General features: G+C 40.9%; 1 protein-coding gene across 1 annotated transcript in view; it reads right to left on the bottom strand.

Annotated features, from left to right (window-relative positions):
* Positions 1-21,530, bottom strand: part of PTPRT (protein tyrosine phosphatase, receptor type, T) — a 714,397-nt gene that overhangs the window by 593,768 nt on the left and 99,099 nt on the right. The gene's annotated exons all lie outside the window — the stretch shown is intronic.

Raw genomic sequence — 21,530 nt, 5'->3', positions numbered from 1 at the left:
GAAAAAGGGCCCAGAAAGGGAGCAGGACAGGACAGGGAGACTGGAGAAGCTCTTGCAGGGCTTCAAATGGCAGGGAAGGTAGTGACAACACTCTCAGGACATTAGAGGCCATGGAAACTATGTAAACTGAGGGAGAAATCAGGCTAGGTTTGTGCTGGGATGCTCACCATTGCTGTCCCACAGAGAATGAACAGCAGCAAGGACATGAAGTCTGTAATTAGTACCCAGGAGGAGAAGGCTGGTAGAAAGGTCCAAGAATGTTGCAAGAAGGCTCTCCCTAGCACAGTGCATGCAAGGATGAAGAAAAAAACACTGTCCCAGACAGGCAGGCAGGCAGGCAACTTAGGGAGGACCTCTCAGAAAGCTGCACTGGAACAAGGAAGTAGCAACTAGCCACGAACGAGAACATCCCACACCAGACATCCAGGGCTACTCTCCCCCTTGGAATCCACTCACTGAGGGCATGAAACTATTCAAGTGGAGGGTTACTTCACAGAGGGGTGGGGACAAGCGAAAGAATGTCTCTTTGCAGACTGCACTACGTCCAGCACATCCAGACAATACCAGCTTTGCTGGATCACTATTTTTCCTGTGTACCTATCATGTTTTGGGCACCATGAATGACTCTATACATATCTGTTCATTAAAGCCTCACAAGAGCCCACTGAGATGGGTACAGTTATTCCAAATGTATAGATCAGGAATTAGTCCACAGAAGTTTAGTAACTTGCTCAAGTTCACACAGCTGGTAAGTGGTGAGATGAGAGTTTAAATCTGGAAGGTCACACTCTCCTTGGAATATCCTGTGGCCTCCCAAAGTCCACTAACATCAGGGCAAGAATATCACTACTACTGACACTGAAGAGAAATGTATAGATTATATCTTATTGCATTAACGTTATACGCATTTAAATTCACTTTCCCATTTAGTCATCATGAGACCTTCTTCAGCATGACAATCCAATGAATCCAATCATGTCATGGTGTATTTGATCCTAACAGATACCTCTCCTACCCTGAAAAGGTCCATTTCAATGGACCAAAAATGGAAAGGTATAGAAGTAGCAAAATGAAATCACATTTAAAAATACATCATCATCTGCTGGAAAAGAAAAAATAGTAATAATCTGCCTTAGAAATTTGCCAGATCTTGGCTGGGTGCAGTGGCTCACGCCTGTAATCCCAGCATGTTGGGAGGCCATGGCAGGTGGATTACTTGAGTTCAGAAGTTGGAGACCAGCCTGGCCAAACATGGTGAAACCCTGTCTCTATTAAAAATACAAAAACTAGTCGGGCATGGTAGCTCACCCCCGTAGTCTCAGCTATTTGGGAGGCTGAGGCAGGAGAATCACTTGAAACTGGGAGGCAAAGGTTGCAGTGAGTCGAGATTGCACCACTGCACTCCAGCCTGGGTGACAAAGCAAGACTCCATCTTTTTAAGAAAAAAAGAAAACAAGAAATTGACCAGATCTCATATTTATACCTTGTTAATGGGTGTAAAATAAAACATGAGACTTCAATGAATAGTGGCAACAAAGACTCCTCAGGCCATGTCTGTGAATGGGAGAGTAAAATTGAAGAAAAAAAAACAGATCTAAAGGATGAGGGAACATGCACAGTAGTATGGCTGATTGGGTGTGAATGCTAAGGATGGTGAGGGAAGGATTCCAGATGACTCTCAGGTTTCTGATCTGGGCAAACAGGATGGTGTTTACCAAACAGGAGTAGCTATTTACCAAACAAGAGTAGACCATTTTCAGCATCAACCTATAATGTTGAGGTAGGTAGAAAACAGGTAGGAAAAGTAGTTAGGCATAAAGACTTGAAGTTCAGAAGTGATGGGGATATATTCATGGCTTGTTGAAGTCATGGAACAGGTAAGACATCTAGGAAGAGTTTGTGTAATGAAGAGAGAACTGGGCAAAGGACACAACCCTAAGAAATACTACCAAGTGCAGAAATCAGAGATGAGAAACAGAGGACATATGATCCTTGAAGCAAGCTCTCAATGCACATGAGCTAGATAGGGTTTTATTTTAAAAACAAAGCTGATATGCAGTCCACAGAGAGATAAAGGTAGAAAATCTCTCTACTGACCCTGGTAGGATGGGATTGTTCTTAGGTATGGAGGCATGGCCTTTTCTTCCTTAAGAGGAAGAAAACCTGAGGCAAGATAGGAAAGCCCTACGGAAAATAGAGGGAAGGATGTGGGAGAGAAAATGTCAGGTGCTAAAAATTCAGAGCCTGCCTAAGCCAAGCCTAAAGGAAAGATAAGAGCCTGCAAATATTTGACATGTGTTAATGCCAGTAAGGGAGAGAATAGATTCCGCTCCAAATAGGGGGTTGAGACTTGTAAGTAGTGATAAGAAATAAAAGCCATTGATTATCAGCTCCAAACACCAAACTACTTGTTTGCAGAGTTATTGTCTCAGGAAAACAGAGAAGAATAAAGGCAGAATGTCAACTCATAATAGCTATAGATGGGCATGTCCAAATAAACAAAGCTGCTCACCCACTGTTGAAGGCAGGGTGTAAATTGACCCAATTTTTGAAGAACTGTCTCAAAGTCTTGAAAATGCTCACTGACCCAGCAATGACCGTTCCAGGAATTTATTCTAGGAAAATTATTACATATATGCACATATATTAGTATCTTTCAGGATGCTGATTATAGTTTTTTAAAATTAGGAAAAACATGTCTGGAAATCAAAGTTAGGATGAAATCAATTGTACATCCATATAACAGTATATTAAGACTAATCAAAACAATGCCTCCACTCTCTCACCCCCTTGTCACCTATCATATGACACGCTGGGTTTTGCCTGCTTTTATTTTTTAATATCTGTTAATGCCAAGTCACCCATCACTCCAGCACTGACAAATCCAAGTGATATGGTTTGGTCATGTCCCCACCCAAATATCATCTGGAATTGTAGTTCCCATAAGCCCCATGTGTCGAGGGTGGGACCAGGTGGAGGTAACTGAATCATGGGAGTGGTTGCCCCCATCCTGTTCTTGTGATGGTAAGTGATTTCTCATGAGATCTGGTGGTTTTATAACTGGCTTTTTCCCCTTTGCTAGGCACTTCTACTTCCTGCCACCATGTGAAAAAGGATGTATTTACTTCCTGTTCCACCATTATTGTAGGTTTCCTGAGACCTCCTAAGCCCTGTGGAACTGTGAGTCAATTAAACCTCTTTCCTTTATAAATTACCCACTCTCTGGCGGTTCTTTATAGTAGTGTGAGGACGGACTAATACATCAAGGGGTCTCTTTGGAGCACAACTTACTCAATCCTTCAGAGTTGGCAACTTTCTCCATCCTCAGTCTTGCTGTTGACCTGAAGGCATCATATCTCACTTGTTTTCCTTCTGCTTTTAGTTGTTTGTTCACGGTCTTCTTTTCAGGCTCTGTCTTCACAACGCAACTTTATGGTGGTGGCATTCCCTGGGGTTGGCCTCTCTTATCTCTCTACATGCTTTATCTAAGTTGATGGCATTTATTAGTATGGCTTTGTGGGGGAAAAAAATCTGTGCTTCAATGAAAAATTGCACTGTCTATAGCCCATGCTTCCTTGTTATCAGATTCTGATTCTATGGGAGCTGTTTCTCAACTCTGGAAATTGTAGATAACTGATAATAATGCAGAATAATTCTTGCCCATAGACATGCAAATGGTTCCACGATCAGGAAAAGGGATAACCTTGCTCCCTCAAGGAAAAAAAGCTATTTTTGCTTCCATTTTCATATTCCTGAACTATACATATCTCTTACCTTTGAATTTTCCTCTGTACTGGCTGTAACACCTCACCAGTTTCCTCATCAATGAACTAAATGCAATCATGTTCATTTTTATATCTCTGTGAGGGTCTTGGTTTTACCTTTTCTTGAAAATTATCTTTTAACAGTTTTAAGGTATATCTAGAGCCAAAGAACCCAAATGTATGTCTCTATCACTGACCACTCCCTACCTTACTGACTTATACATATATCTAACTGATTCTTCTTATTGGAAGTAATGTTCTCTAAAGTTGCACTGAATTACTGAATATTGAACCCATGGCTCCTAGGAGAAATACAAAGTTAAGTTCCTGTGAGCCTCTGCTCACAATGTTTTTGTCAACTGATTAATACAGAACCTTGTTTATGTACAGAACCTTGTTTATGTACGTAACCTTGTTCTTTGTGTTTCTGTTCAAAGACAGCTTACTTAACAGATTTTTGTCAATTCATTAACATTGAACTGACATTCAGCAGCCCTGTAACTCAGGCCTGAACAAAGCTCATTTAATACACCTATTTTCTCTGCAAAGCACATTGCAGCCTTCTTGTGCTTAGGAACATCAGACAGTACTTCAGCACTACACTTGGGGGCCACTTAAAGCAGCAAAATCACCAGCAGCACAAAAATGTGAAAAACATAACACTAAATAAACCATGAAAAGGATAGTCATTTACAGTAGGGGAGCTGAAACAAGAAAGCAGAGTGCCACCTCTGACTCCAGCTAGGAATATCTGCATTTGGCAACCCAAAGTTTTCAGTTTTGTGCAGGTCTGTGAATGACTGGGACAGAACCAAGAGTACTGATGTTGTTGTTATAAATAAATTTTAGTGAGTAAATTTGCAAATCTGCAAACAATGAAAACTGTATTTCTGTATCTATATTAAATGTAATGTATGTCTCCTCCATTAGTATTCAGGATCCATAAAAACTAACACCATATCTATTCAATTCTATTATATATTATTCAATTTAATATTTGCATTTATTGAAGTAAAAAGATACCTGAGTACATAGAAAAAATATTCATTATACATTGTTTTAAAATGTATTACTCAACAACATTTACATATTAGCTCAATTTTGTCCAGGAGATATATCTGTCTGTATTAAGAAAAGTAAACCCTAATGGAAAGAACTGTCTTAAAATTTTGTACAGTCTCCGTGTGGTGGGGTTCATGTTTTGTTTTCACATTCTTTTTTAGTGTTTTTCTGTATCTTCCAAAAAAAAAGGAAACTTTTTTTTTTCATCATTGCTACAAAATGCCATTAAGATGTGAATACCTGCCTTAACTTTTCCACTATATACAGCAGAAGTTTGAACAGCTCCAGGCACCAGGAACTCTCTAACTTGCAAAAAAACATCTGGGTCAGCACCTCCAGCCTGCTCATATGACAGCTTTAATAGTTCATCCCCATAGGGCCTGGTGCTCTCCTAGGTAATATCTTTCATCTAATGTCTTTGGAATATGTGGCCAGAATTAAATGTCATGCTCTTGGGATATTTTGTGTGACATATTACAGGCATCCCATTGCACACTCAGTCTGAACCCTAAACTCCCATAATACAGAATAACTGTCACCTTGATAGCCACACCTAATTATGAATGTACATTCATCCACTCTTCAAGCTACTAGATGCGCCAGCCAGACACAGAGGTCTGTCCTCAGGGAGTTACAGTCTAATATATTCAAGACAGTGGGATGGTCTTTCCCAGACTGTGGGAGGCCTTTAGATGTCTAAGCTGCCACGGCTTTGGTCAAATGCTTTGGGGTGGGTACAGGGAAAGTCAAATCCATGTACCAACTATAAAAGGCAATTAAGGGTTATGTTATTGACTTCTTTCTTCTAAGGGATATTCCTCTGGGCTCAATTTTATTGTGTTTAGTTCATATGCAGTCCTATATAAAACAGTCTGGGTCAAGTTTAAATGGATTCACTGCTTAACCTGCAAATTAAAAAAAATTCAATTAATCAGAGCTCTTGCCTCCTCCATCCCATCGCCACCACATTTCCCCCATGCTGTCTGGTTAATCCAAGATTCACAGCACACAGAAACCGTCTGTAGTGGACAGAGGCAGGAGCCAAGTGAGTCTGGTCAGGAGATGCTATTTCACAGCTATTACGAGATTTGAGATTTGGGGAAAATCACTTTACTCCTCAGAGCGTCAGTGTCCCTATGTAAAATGACAGTGATCCTCTGAATTAAGTCGCAGGGTAATGTGAGGATCAATAGAAATCATGCTTATAAAGGGCTCTGGGAAGATACTACTGTAAAGGCTATGCAAGAGCAGGTGGTGCTGGCCACATGGAAGGGGCTGGAGGTTTCCTCCCAAAATAAGTTTCCCTAACAGGGTGTCTGCTCCACCATTATGTCTACAAGTTCAGAAGCTTTGTAAATATGGCACGCACTCTGATATGTTCTCTTACAGCTGTGAAGCTTCTTTGGGTCAGGCTCTAAGCTTCCATCCCTTCTCCCCACCAAGAGACTCCCATACCGTCCCTCCCCAGTCCATCATTTTTTGGGGTATTGTAAGCTTATTCCAGCAATGGTGCTGGAATAATAGGTTAAATATTGAAAACCAAGCTGAAACCTCACCTTATACCAAAGAGCAAAACAAACCCTCTATTAGTTAATGAGCTAAATATAAGACATGAAACCATTAAAAATGCCAACTTGATAACAGTTGTTATCACTGAGTGATGCTTTGTTGGATTCTTTTCATTGTTGTGTGTGTATTTTTATGATTTTTCCAACTTCTCTCCAGTGCACACATTTGTCTTCACAACATTCTTTCATGCATGCAACACCTATTTATTGCATCTCTCCAGGTGCCCTCCATGATTCCAGGCACTAGTGACCAGAACAGACAAGGGAATGATCCCTGGGGAGTATATAGTCTAATGGAAAGGGCAAGTAATAAACAAATACACACACGGGTAAGTAGATGACTATGAATTAGGATAAGTTTGGTAAACAGTGTTTTTCTTTCTGTTTTTTTGAGACAGAGTCTCACTCTGTCGCCCAGGTTGGAGGGCAGTGGCATGATGTCGGCTCACTGCAACCTCTGCCTCCTGGGTTCAAGCAATTCTCCTGCCTCAGCCCCCAAGTAGCTGGGACTACAGGTGTGTGCCACCACACCTGGCTAATTTTTGTATTTTTAGTACAGATGGGGTTTCACCATATTGGCCAGGCTGGTCTGGAACTCCTGACCTTGTGATTTGCCTGCCACAGCCTCCCAAAGTGCTGGTATTACAGGTATAAGCCACCATGCCCAGCCTTAAACAATGTTTTAAAAGGTTAAAATGGAGACAGAGGAAGAGGAAGCTAGATCAACAAGGTCCTTTGCGAAGTGACTTTTAAAGGGACATGTAAAGGGCAGTGATGAGTTAACTAGTTCACACAAAACTTTGCTGTATAATATTTATTTTATGCTGTAGAGTGACCAGTGAGACTAACTGGCATATGGAACATGATTACATGAGAATGAGGTCAGTGATTAAAAGGGAATAGACACAAGCAAAAAATATATATTTAACTGGAATATGAGATACATTTCCTATTTTCAAAAGGTTATTTTCAAATTTCAAAAATGTGCTACCTTTTTTTTTTTTCAAATATAAAGACGAAGAAGATAAAGAAGTAAAACAGCAGCCATCACCAGAGTAGTTATAGTGGCTGCATCCATTTTCAGCCCTAAGCCGAGGTGGGAAAAGGGTTGGCTGGAAGAGTTACAAGGTTCTAATGATTAAGAATCCCCAACAAGGAAAATCTACGTGGCCATGGGGGATGGCAAACCACTCTGTGGTGGATTCCAATCAAACCTCGAGACCCCCTAACTCCCACCCTCAAATCCTGCTACACCTCATCTCAAGAATCTCAGGATGACTTGTGGCTCAAGCCAACAGTGGGTGGGATTTAGAAACAACTGACACTCTGGTTTTCCTCTTTTCTGGCAGGCAGAATCTTTTTCTCTGCATCAAGTCAGGTTTGGGCTCACTGCTCTGGATAACTCTCCCATTTTTCTCACTGTAGGGAGACCTCTGCATTCCAGAATGGCCAGTAATAGACAGGGAGCCCTTGGCTTCCTCTGGCTCAGGCATCATTTTGGCTGAGGCTGCATACCAAGCTCTTGATAGACTGAGCTTTGTGAACATAGCAAAGGGCTAGCCCCTCGGACTTATGGCAATGAGGATTTTGGGGTTTAATGGTGAGGAAGGCCTAGGGCCTAGGTAATGAGAGAGAAAGTGGAAAAAAAAATAGCATAGTGTCCTCTTAATATGTTGTACCAGTTGACTCACCCGCAGAAATGCCTGTAAGAGTCTGCTTCGTTCCTTGCCAAAACTGGTTACTACCAATTTGAAACATATATGTAGGTAATATATGGGTAATGAAAGAGAAAGTGAGCCTCTAGGTGTTAAAGTACCAAAAGCTCCAATTTACTCAGCACCTACTAAGTTCTCCTCGTTGTGCTTAGAGTTCTATGGTCAGCTGGGTCCAGAGCAGGACTCTAATCAGACTCGGTAGGCCCCAACCTCAGCTACTTCCTAAACTGTAACTTGGAGCAAAACACTAAATCTCTCTGGCCGTGGTAGTAATGGTGAAGATAGGACCTACCTCATGGGGTTATAGGTTTGCAGGCGAATTCAGTGGGGTAAGCCTTGCAGAGCGTTATTAGCCATCATTAATATTAATGACCTGTATTTCTATCCAGTGAGGTAAGTAGCATTATACTAATTAACAGAGGGGGAAACTGATTCACAGAGGTCAAGCAATTGCCCAAGGCTGTCCAGCATCCTAAGGACTGAATCTGGCATTACAACTCTGATGAGTCTGAAAGCAAACCCCCTATTTAACTGTCCCTACTCTATTTGAACACTGAGCTTGAAGCTTGGTTTGTATCTCAGGGCTTAGCAAATTTGGGACTGTTTCTGTACTGTCCGAAAATGTCAATGATTCACTAACTGTAATAAAAATAACCTCATATAGAGTGTTTTATAATTTATAACAATCATTCACATTCACATTTGACTCCAATGGGTACAACTATTTCTAAATTATACAAATTTTTGTGACCCATAGTCTCAATACCTGTGTGTGTGTGTGTGTATAATATATATATGTATGTGTGTGTGTGTGTATAATATATATAGTATGTGTGTGTGTTTATATATATACATGAATATACAATACATACATATGGCATGTCTGTCTCTGTACCTATACCTAAGTGCAGATAGATTAAAATACATATTTTAAGAAGGGTTGTTTCCATTCAAAGAAACGCTTTGATCTCAGAATTAGCTGTCCTCCCCCAGCCCCACTTAATATTCAGCTCAATGCAAAAGATGCACAAAGAGGGGCCTGGAAATAGAGTCTGGAGAAAGTTGAACTGCTCTAGGAACTTGAATGAGAAGACTTTGCTGCACCTGTGGGCAATCTGGGAGGGAGGAAACAGAAAGAGGTGAAAATTTCTTGCCTGTTGAAAGGACTTTTGAAGTCTGAGGAAGGATGAGTTCTATGCTGGGGAGGACGGCAGTGCAGCCCCTTCTATGAGTCCCACCAAACACCAAGAGAAGTTTGCTGCTGCAGGAAACAGCCTTTGTTATTTGGCTTCGGGAGAGTGGTGTGGAAGGGCCCAGGTCCACATTTGGTTCAGTTAGGGGAGCCAGAAGAAGTTGATTGATGTTCTAGAATCCAGGGCAGGTAGTGAACAGCGACTCATGTGCTCCTTTTGGAATCTCCATGTGCAGAATTTGAAACGGGGAGTTCTGGTCAATACTTTATAGCTTTCACTGGTAAAATGGCCCCAGCTGATATGTGGTCTGTGTATTTACATTTCACAAAATTGAGACAGTAATTACTTACACTTGTGGTTTTGTACACTTTTTTTTAAACTTCCTATAGCATGAACGTTAACCCATGCCATTAGATAGATATGCCACGAAAACAGTTTGTAAAAACACTAGCATAGAATTCCACTATGTGTGTGCACCAAAATTTACTTAACTACTCTCTAATTGTTGGTGCATTAAAGTGATTTCCAAGTCTTTGGATGATGCAGTGATGACCTCTATGTCTGAAACTCTCTTTTGAGCAGCTCTGATTATTTTGCTAGAAAAAAAATTAGCAAATTGTCCTCTTAATATGCTGTACCAGTTAACTCACCTGCAGAAATGCCTGTAAGAACCTGCTTCGTTATTCCTTACCAATACTGCTTATTACCAATTTAAAAAATACATAGGTAGGTAATATTATAGATAAAATGCATTTATTGGATCATCTGTAACACTGAACATTTTTTTTTTTTTTTTTTTTGAGACCGAGTCTTGCTCTATCGCCCAGGCTGGAGTGCAGTGGCCGGATCTCAGCTCACCGCAAGCTCCGCCTCCCAGGTTCACGCCATTCTCCTGCCTCAGCCTCCCCAGTAGCTGAGACTACCGGTGCCCACCACCTCGCCCAGCTAGTTTTTTGTATTTTTTAGTAGAGACGGGGTTTCACCGTGTTAGCCAGGATGGTCTCGATCTCCTGACCTCGTGATCCGCCCGTCTCGGCCTCCCAAAGTGCTGGGATTACAGGCTTGAGCCACCGCGCCCGGCCAACACTGAACATTTTTAATATGCTTTTTGCCATTCATATTTTGTTTAGCAATTACCTCTTTAAGCCTTTAGCCTTTTTTTTTCAGTGTGATTACATTTTAATGTTAGAGCTCTTTATGTGTAAAGATATTTTATCTCCCTTTTCTCAGTTTTGTCACATATTTTCCCCAACCAGTTTACGCACATGCTATTTGATTTTAGTCAACATGGCATAGAAGATTTTTCTTTTTCTTGTCTTTCTATGTAGTAAAATGTATAAACCATGACCTCAATGGTATATTTGCATGCTTTTAATGAACTGAGAGTCTCTCCCAATAAAAGAATATTTTCTTTATTTTTTTCTAGTTTTGCCTTTTAAGTTTTTAAACTACCCATAATTTAATTAGCATATGGTAATATATGCAATAAATTCTATTTTTTACAAAGTATCTTACCATGTACAATTTATTAATCATGTACTATTTGATAAGCAATTTTCAATTCATATAAATCTTTTTATTTTTGTAAAGATGGGGTTTTGCTATGTTGCCCAGGCTGGTCTTGAACTCCTGGGCTCAAGTGATCCTTCTGCCCCGGCCTCCCAAAGTGTCGTATAAATTTTGAAAGTCAGTTTTGCTACATACTGTATTCATTTCTGGGCTTTAATTATTACAGTTTTTATAAATGTTGACATTTCACAGAGAAATCCCCCAATCACTTTTTCTAAGTGCTCTTGACTTCTTTCTCCTGTATTTTCTTTCAGATCAACTTTTAAATCACTTTAAGTTTCAATATGAATCCCATTAAGATCTTGATTAGAACTGTATTAAACCCATCAATTAATTTGGGGAGGATTGCTATCTTCACAATATTAAATTTGCTAATGCAACAACATGACATACAGCTGTTTGTTTAGGTCTTGTTTTCTCATCCTCAATAAAATTTTGTAGGTGTTTGTATTTTCATATACATGCTGCACATTTTTTAGTTTACACTTAAGTATTTATACCGTAATTACATTTGAGAATAGGATACATTTTATTATATTTTTATAATGATTATTACTGGCATATGGCTATTGACTTTTGTTTATTTGCTTTGTGTCTGACCATAGCATTGAAATCTTTTAGTATTTCCAATAGCTTGTTTTTTTCAGTTAAGTTTATTCTCTTAGGCATTGAGGCTATAAGAACATTTTCTTCTGGATATAAGGAAGTGTCTTTCCATTTCTAGCTTACTAAGAATTCTGATCAGTAATGAAGGCTGAATTTTTTCAAATCACTTCTTAGCCTCTCTTGAGAGGATAAGATTATTTTTATTGTTTGGCCTACTAATATGAGGCATTATACCAATAGTTTTTCTAATATTCAACATTTTTCATCAACACATTCCTGGAAAACACCCAACTGGGCCATGGTGCATTATGCGTTGATAATGATTCTGGATTTCAGGAGACAGAGCTTTGTAGCTGTGCAGGTAAGGGTTTAATTTTTAGCTGGGCCATTTGAGCAAGTGTGTGGCCTTGGGCAAGTCACCTACCTCTCAGACAGTGAGTGCAGGAATTATACCTACCTCACAAGGTTGCTGCAAAAATTACAAGTAAAATATTCAAAACAAGCTCAACACAATAGGCCTTGCAATAGTAGATATTCCTCAAATTGGCAGCCACTGTTTTCATCACTATAATCACACATTTTCTTTGCACTGTCATCTCAAGTGTGACACAGCTATAAGAGTGATTGAACTCTCATTTTAATACATTTGGGGTGCTATTTTTTAAAAATCCAGAGAGGCTGATACACAAACACCGTTAGCTTTTACTATCTTTAATGCTTCTCTGTGAGTCACTTTTTCTTCAAATTTCAACCTTCAAATTTATAAGAAATTGAGGAACTACTTGTTGACTTACTATTGTAACTGAATACAGATTTAGTTGCTTGCGGAGTTCAAGTAACAAGAGCAAGATCTGGCAGAAAGAAAGTGACTTTATTCCTGAGCTAGCTGAAGGGCAGTGGTGCAGGTTCCTGCCTCAGGGTGCCACTTTGCTTCTGGGCAGAAAGCAGGGGCCTTTAAAGGAAGGCTTAGAGTGAAGGGCACAAAGGGGAGAGGGTGAGGAAGCACAGGGTCTATGTGACTTTTCAGATTTCTTATCTATCCGAAGGTCTCGCTAGTGCCATCACGGGCAGAGCGAAGTTGTAAATGGAGGCCATCTCCTGTTGGGAGAGAATTCTGGATGTGCCTGGTTTGCTTCAAGATTCAGTCTCGGGAACTTCCAAGTAAACGCATAGTTAGACAGGCTTGCTGTGTTGGAAGCGTCTGGTGGAGAAAAGGCAAAGATTACAATTTCATTCCTAAAGAGCTAAGTAGGTGGTGGGGGAAAAGAAAAAAGGTTAAAAATTTCATTTTTTTCTTTTTAAAAATGGGGTGCTCAGTTACACTGCTGCACTTCATCTTCTAGGAGGCCCTGGCTCCCTAAGGAGCATGGAGTGGCAGAAAAATCTAAAAGTGCAACTGGATGCCTAATAGGGTTTTCCTGTTGCTTTGGAATTTTATCTAAGAGTACAAAACCAATAAGCATACAAAATAAATATTGCCACCTTCTACAGAGAAGAGCTGAGGGACTTCTAGTTATTTCTTCCAGAGAACTAAGAGGTTCCCAAGCAGACTCTCACTCTTCCCTCCCAGCACTACAGTCAGCTCATACAATAATGAGACTTCATGGGTTAGGGGAAGAGAGTCTCTGAAATTATGAATTGTAGGTTTAAAGAGAGAGAGCTTTATGCTTTCTTTGCCTCTTTCTTAAGCCAAGGGAGAGGGACTCCAATGTAGCCAACAGTAGACATCATGTGACAGTGGGAGGGGAGAGAGGGTCTGCAAGAAGAGGAGATGAACATCTTTTGCTCTCAAGGTGCTTGTCCATCTGCAGATAATTCTTATGGTGTCTCAATCAGAGGCTCCATAACCAAGTATGATCAGAGCAGGTTTTCTCCCTTCTTTAGTTTTCATCTCTCTTCTGTGGTCCTAGTCCCCAGGGGAAGAAGAGAGTGCCACAGCAGCAAAACAAGTTGGGTAGGTGATGCAAGGACTGCCAGAACCCCTTCTCCACATCTTTCTGAGGAAGTGCTAGTCATATTCCATCTTCTGTGGCTGCCTTCAATCTAGGTTCACCTGCACTGCACGAGCAACTATGTCCCTTCAAGCATGGTGTGGCGTGCATGGAAGTCCCCTCCTTCCCTAGATCCTCATGGTCTTGAAAATTTCTCCATTGGTCTTTAGAATCCATTAACTCTATGGCTTTGATTCCGGGTGGGAGAGTGATTCAATTTTCATTTCTATTGGCTACTCTTTCCATGTTCCCTGAAGATTTATGGATCATCTCTCACCAGAATTACAGCAGAGCAAAGATAGAGGTTAGATGTCTGTGTTCATACTATGCTCCTGCCCAGAAGGATGTCCCATTTTACTTCTAATTCAGAACCCTAAGAGTTAGGCCAGGTTATATTCCTCCCTTTTTATAAATGGTGCAGCCAAGACATAGAGAAATGAAGAAGAAGAAAAACTCACGAGACAAGTTAACCGACGCTGTTCTATTTTCTGGACTTTCAATTACCTCTTTTTATAATTCTCTGCCTCTACTCTGTTCTAGAACATGTTGCCCTTAAAGACCCTCACCTGTGGGACCCACTGGATTCTCAGAGAACACAGAGACCACCTGAGGCTGCTTATTGCAGAGAGTCTGGACTCACTTCCAATCCCTTTTTGCTCTGGGCTTGAAAGGCCTCATTCTTACAAGCCTTGGCCTCCTCAGAGAGAGAAGGATCTGCATAACATGGTTCTCCCTCTCACCTGGGACTAGAGACGGTTACAAAAAGGTCAATTCCCATCCCCTTTACCCCATGCCCTATCATGAAGTACCATCACAGCTACACGTCGAGGACTCTACAGTATGCACACAGCCACATATGTCCTGTCTTCCCAGCAGTGATCAGAGCTTGTTGCTAAACCACTACTGTCTAAGAAAGTACAGAGAGTAGCAACCAGAGAAATCCTTCTTAAAACAGGGTCCATCATGCCACAGTGAAGGAAATTAGGTTCTGACATCTTTTTCCCAGGCCTAAGATTTATTTCTAAATAACGTTTATTAAAGGGCCCCTATGTTCCCAGTTCTCTGCAAGGCATATAACTTATCTCACTGAAGCTTTCCAACAAAATCGCGTATTATAATATCCCTTAGATGGAAGAAAATAAATTGAGTCACAGAGAGATGGTGTAACACATCCCGGTCACCCAGCTAGCAAGTGCCCAGCTTGAAATAAAAACTAGATTATTTTTGGCTCTAAAGCCTCTATCCTTTTCATTCTATTCTAATGACTACTCTCACTTCATTGAGCCCAGCAATTTGAATTTATCTTTTTTATACCCCTGGAGAAAAGAGAGAGGTAGACACATATCACTGCAAGTAGAAATCCATAAATATGTAAATAAAATAGAACCTGCAATCAACCCTCAGGTGGAGGGAATAGAGAAACCTCCAAATCAACAACATACGTGGTGTCTCTAACTGTACAAAGCCACTTTTCACTTGGACAGCTGGGACTCTGCAAGACCACAATGAAGTGGGTTCCCAGGCAAGGGGCCTTTGATTTACACACACGGGGGATGGGCTAAGATTACATGACTTGCTGGATTGTTGATTTGTGATTCTGTAACTATAATAGGAGTGGCCTGGGGTCTGCTTCAAGCAAAGTTTGGGGGGATAAAAGAACCAGTTTCTGGGATTAATTGAGACAAATGTGAGTGGCTGAAGACCTGTTTTTGAGATGAGGAAGAATATGTCTCTTGGAAGCAAAATTTACAAGTGGGTGTTTCAAGGAGGTCTATTTGAGGGTGACAGTGAGGAAGAGCTTCTTCTATCTAATGCTAGATGATAGTCTTAAGATACCAACAAGCTAGTACCCAAGCCATTGAAAGTGGTACCTGCAGGAGAGGTAAACAGCCAAGCTGACCCATGTGGTGTCCATATCTCTTGTCGTCTCACCTGCTTTCTCCAGTTACTGACCTTGGTATCCACTGCCCTTTGTTCTCACTGTAGACTCCAGATAGTTAATGCTAGCAGCCTGCCTACTGCCCCTACTCTTCTAAACCTAATGGACACTCTGTGTATAATCCATCCAGAGTTGTATGATAACCAAGCCAACACCGGGTAGAGGATAACAGTCACTACCCAAGATCTCCAGCAGGGAAATGGTCTGGCATGGAAGAGTGCAAACTTCCCATCAGAGGCAGCATTCAAGGTGAGGCTGGGTGGGCAACACACAGCTCTTCTAAGACCCAACTCCTATCACAGAATGTCTGCTGTTGGGGATGTGCTGGAGGAAAGCACACAGTGCTCTAGACAAGAGAGTCTTTGAGAGCCCAGACCACAGCATGGACTCTGAAATGGGATTTCCCAGGAGTTGGTGAACAACAAAAGAATATGGTCCACCTTCGAGATGCCAATTAGTTCTGAGAAGTGGACAAGTAAGACTTCCTATTTTGATATAATTATTCATAATCACAGCATCCATAACAATAGCAGCAACCAATAACGGTTTGGTTCACTATAGGCAGCTAAAGAACATTTTGAGTTTTTGAAGTACTTTGATATACATGATCGCATTTGCTCTCAGACCTATATCTCACAAAAGATGGTGAATGATTAAGTAAAAGAAACAAAATGATAAATAAAAATATAAGAAATGGAGTATCTCAACAGAACAGCATGAAGACAGAGAATTAAATTGCTTTCATCAGTACTAAGAAGTCCCTTTGCACCTGTAATCCCAGCTACTGAGGAGGCTGAGGCAGGAGAATGGCATGAACCTGGGAGGAGGAGCTTGCAGTGAGCCAAGACCGCGCCACTGCACTCCAGCCTGGGTGACAGAGCGAGACTCCGTCTCCAAAAAAAAAAAAAAAAGAAGTCCCTTTGATCCTAACATCCAAGTGAAATCAGGAAGTCCACATGGAAGAAACAGTTATCTGCTCATCTCTCCTAAGCTCCAGATTTATATATTCCCATCACCTGCTATGCATCCTCACCTCCAACACAACAGATTCAGACCTGAGCTCATTCCCTTTTGTGTTTTTCAGCTCAGAAAACTGTTCCATCACTGTGATGGTTAATAATGAGTGTCAACTTGATTGGATTGAAGGATGCAAAGTATTGTTCCTGGGTATGTCTGCGAGGGTGTTGCCAAAGAAGATTAACATTTGAGTCAGTGGACTGGGAAAGGCAGACCCACCCTCAATCTGGGTCAACACAATCTAACCAGCTGCCAGCGTGGCCAGAATAAAAGCAGGCAGAACGTGGAAAGACTAGACTGGCTTAGTCTACTGGCCTACATCTTTCTCTCATATTGGATGCTTCCTGTCCTTGTACATCAGACTCTAAGTTCTTCAGCTTTCAGACTCGGACTGGCTTCCTTTCTCCTCAGTTTGTAGACAGCCTAGACCTCACCTTGTGATCATGTGAGTCAATACTCCTTAATAAACTTGCCTTTATATATACATCTGTCCTATTAGTTCTGTCCCTATAGAGAACCCTGACTAATACAACCACTCATCTCTCAGTCATCTAAACCAGAAGCATGGGAGTATCAGCTTTGACTCCCTTCTCCCAACCCCACATACCTCGATTCCTATCTGATCATTTGTCCAGGTTCTGGTTTATCTGGCTGGGAGTCTTGCTCTGAACTCCGGCCTATGGGGCTGGGATGCTGCACTACAGGCAAACTCTTGACAATCTCCTCCTTAAGGGTTAAGGAGGAGGTATCCTTCAGGTTAAGGGAAGGATACTCGTCCCTTAGTACCCCAGAATTTTCATAATCAGTGACTTCTCAGAACTGGCAGAGCCAGAATGCATCCCCACCTGTCTTAGCTGAATTGCCTCTCTAGCGTCTTCTGTGCAACACCCAAGCTTGTAGCTTACTGCTGCCAAGTCTCTGCCTGCTACTAGCATGTCCTTACTAAGTCAACCTCTGCCACCAGTGCCTAGCACAGAATTTGGCACAAAGAAAAGACTAATTAAATGTTTGATAGAACGGAGTGAAACTTTTGTGTAGTAGTTATTTATTCTCAGCTGATCTCCATAGTCACCAACCTCCCTACTACCCAATGCCACCCTCAAGAGGACACTTGTGAGCAGAGGAGGTCCCCAAGGCTGAAGACTCCATCAAATCCTGTGATGAAGAGCTTCTTTGGCCAAGAGACCTAGCATTTAACTGATTGGTAACCTTGGTCCAACGATTCTGAGGCTGTTTTCCTCCCATCTACATCTCAGAGCTGCTGCAAAGACCAAGCTATGGAATGAACATCCTTCCAAAGAGCCATGTTGGCTTGTCACTGTATATGTTAGTCTAAAGTTTGGGTATGAAATAACATCACTCAGCAAGCTCCTTACAGCATATTTCTAGGCTCAACCCCAGAACTTCTGATGTATTAGGTCAGGGGACAGATCTGAGAATGTGCATTTCTAACAAGTTCCCAGGGGAATACTTGTCTTAATTCATTTGGGTTGCAGTAACGGAATACCATAGACTGGGTAGCTTTCAAACAACAGAAATTTACCTTTTATAGTTCTAGGGGCTGGAAAGTCTAATAGCAAGGTGCCAGCAGATTAAACATCTAGGGAGGGTCCATTTCCTGGATCTTCACATGGTGGAAGACATGAAGGAGCTCTCTGGGGCCTCCTTTATGAGGGCATTGATCTCTTTCATCAGTGTTCTGCCCTGATGACATAATCAGCACCCACATGCGCCACCTCCTAATATCATCATTTCGAGGATTTCAACATATGAAGTTTAAAGGAACATACAAATTCAGTCTATAACAATACTGATGCTGCTGGTCCAGGGACCACACTTTGAGAACCACTGCCCTAGATGATTCTAAGACCATTACTCTTTCCATGCTGATGCTGTCTTTCCTACATCAAGCGTGCTATTTCAATGCTTGCCTTTATGTTTTACCTTTTTTGCTGTTTTGTTGGAAACTTAACCCAGCCTCTAAATTCCTCTGGGCAAAAATTATACCTTCCACTCTACATACTCTCTCACTTTCTGTTTTGTAAAATAATAAGTACATTTCCAGCATGATTAATAATAGAATAGGAAAAGGAGGAAAATCTCAGACTACCAATGCCAATAAACAACACCTACAAATAGGTATCAGCCCTGGAATTTTCTTAAAAATTAATTACGAGTCAAAAAACATTCCACCATCAGTGGTGATGTGGGAAGGAAGATTATCTTCTTGATGACACATTTTGTAAAATGTGGATTATTCAAGATTTTAGCTGTAACTTAAACACCAACGTTTTTTAAAAATAAAATACCACAATTGCATTTCAACTCATAATTTTTATATTGATAGCCAGACTATTGTGTTTTCAACAAGTAAAATCCATTACACAGTCATGGCAACAGTTTGTAATAGATTGTAAATTTTTATTGAGATGATCATCTTGCGATTGAATTTCAAAATGTATTATATGATCATCAGCAAATAAGTCCACGGGGGCTGCTAAAGTACTTTGAATATCATTTATAAAGATCAAAAACCCTAGAAACTCTTACATTTACCCTGTGGAAAGAGAGAAGTCTCATCAGTAGGATCAAATCAATTATTTTTATGGATGAATATTGCATTGCAAAGCTGAGATAAGGTATTACCCAGTTTAATAACATATCATTATATCCTTTGAAAGTAGTAAGTTTCATAATCAGGTTTCAATGAGGAATTTTACCAAAGGCCTGTTTTGAAAATAATCAAGAAAATGGCATCTCTGTTCCACACAGTGGTTCAATAACCTTACAAGGAATATTTTCAAGCAACGAAAATACCTGGGTTACATACTACCACAATACATCACTGAGATACTTAAGAATGGTTACAGCCAATTCCACTATAACTCTTGTTTTGAAAACGCAAATTTGTTCCAACATAATTAATATATGAAAGGGCAATTTGAGAATAACAAGAATTCCGCATTTGCTTATGTGTGATTTTGTATGTGAGAAACATTAGCGAAGAAGAAACCTGCACCCAGCAGAACTGAGCCACGTAGGAATACAAGCACACACACAGTTCCAACCCTTCCCTGCCCCCTCAGCTCACTACCTGTGTTCTGAGCTACACCTTTTCCCTCAGTTTCAGACAGCTTTCCTTCCACCACTTCATAGTCACTCCCAGGCTGCAGCCTCCCTGGTGCCCACTTCCACAGCAAACTTCAGGTCTTTTTCAAGGTAACACACCATCTGTGTTGAGTATCCCTTATCCAAAATGCTTGGGACCAGAAGTGTTTCAGAGTTCAGATTTTCTTGAATTTCAGAATATTTGCCTATACCTAATAAGATACCTTGGGCATGGGACCCAAGTCCAAACACAAAATTCATTTATGTTTTATATATATATATATATAGTAGGCAATCTTATATAATATTTTAAATAATGTTGTGCATGAACCAAGTTTGTGTACATCGAACCGTCAGAAAGCAGAGATGTAACTGTCTTAGCCACTTAGGCGGACAATTCTGTGCTTGTCTGTCATCACCATAATTCCTGACTTTGAATGTACATGCTATTGATAAGAAATCATCTTCTTATGCTTATTCACACATAAGTGCTTAACAGTAAAAAAAAAAAAATGATATGTCATTAACACCATAAGAAATTAATGTGTTCAGGTTAACTGAGCAGCACAGTAGCCTGAGCAGATACCTGGATCAGCTGTTGAACGTCAGCAACAAACATCCTGGCTTTCAGTCCTCTCCCTGTGATGTTGTGCTTTGATGAAGGGTTGGTACACCCTGCATTTTATTGTTTTAGGTGAGAACAAACATCATAAGCAGTTGAGGAACCAGGAAGTGGATCCTCTAGGGAGAAAGAGGCATTCTACTCCATGGCTTTTAAAAATGTTTCCTCCAAAGTTATCTGCCTTGTTAACAAAGATTTTTGTCTTAGATGTCTCTGATTTTACAAATTGACATGGTTTCCTGTTCTGCTATGAATGCATACTGCTCCAGTCCTTCAATAAGCTCATCACCAATGCTTGCCGTGTCATCTACAGGCACTTTTTCTGCAGTGTTAACAATGTCATGTTCATTTGTTGTATCGTGTTGGCACTCAGTAAGTTTCAATTTTTGGAGCATTTTGGATTTCCTAGGTTCAGGTTAGGAATACTCCACCTGGATGGATGCACTTCTTAGCCATTTCACATGCATAAAATTGTGCCACAAGTTTTACTAGATTCCCCTCTTTTTTGATGTGTCACTAGGGAAGTATGGCCCTCCAGCCCCATTTTTTCCATAATCCCTGTGGTTTTTATTTCATAACTTGATATACTGTGGTGATTTTTAAGGACCTATATATCAGGTTATGGCAGAACTGTATGCACTTTCCCTTGCTGTTTGTTCCATGGTTCCTGTACTGATGGTTCCTTCCCCTCCACCCAGATGCCCCCAGTGACTCCTTTTTGTTTTATGAAACCCATGCTGCCTGCTTTCCTGAACCACACCCGCTTCCACTAGAACATGCCCAGCTGTATATACAATGCTCTCTCTCTCTCTCTCTTTATTCATCATGATGTGGCCAAAAATCAAAGGCTGAGAGTCAGAAAATCTAAGTGTAATTGCTGACCGTGCCACTGGCCATTCTATGACTTTAGACAAAGAGTTTAAAAGCACTGAGTCTCTATTCCTTTGTGTATACATGAAACATAAGATCGTACAGCAAAAGGTTACTTGGAGTGAAAAAAAGATATAAATAAGGTAATTTGCAACAAATAAACTGCAAGTTCTTTTAATTCCTTGAGTTGCATCCAGAGCCAGACCATCTCAGATACAGTGAGACACACGTTGTTAGCCAATAGCCCCTGATTAGAAATGCAGTAGAAGCCAGGAGGCCTGGGACACAGTTGGATCCAGAGAATCTCTCCTCTTAGACACAATCTCCGCCAGCAAACTCTTACATGGCATCCAGGAATATCAGAGAGACAGGTGTAGTCAGCAGCCCACAGAGATAAGAGTGGAATCCAGAGGACCCTCAGAGGAATAGTCCCAACCCAGACTCTTAGGTAGGGATAGGAGCCTCCAGGGGATACAGAGGCAGGAAGCTCTTAGGGACTAAGGCAG

This window comes from Colobus angolensis, unplaced genomic scaffold (assembly GCF_000951035.1).
Source record: "Colobus angolensis palliatus isolate OR3802 unplaced genomic scaffold, Cang.pa_1.0 Scaffold8, whole genome shotgun sequence".
NCBI lineage: Eukaryota > Metazoa > Chordata > Mammalia > Primates > Cercopithecidae > Colobus > Colobus angolensis.
This window is presented reverse-complemented; position numbering and strand designations above follow the sequence as displayed.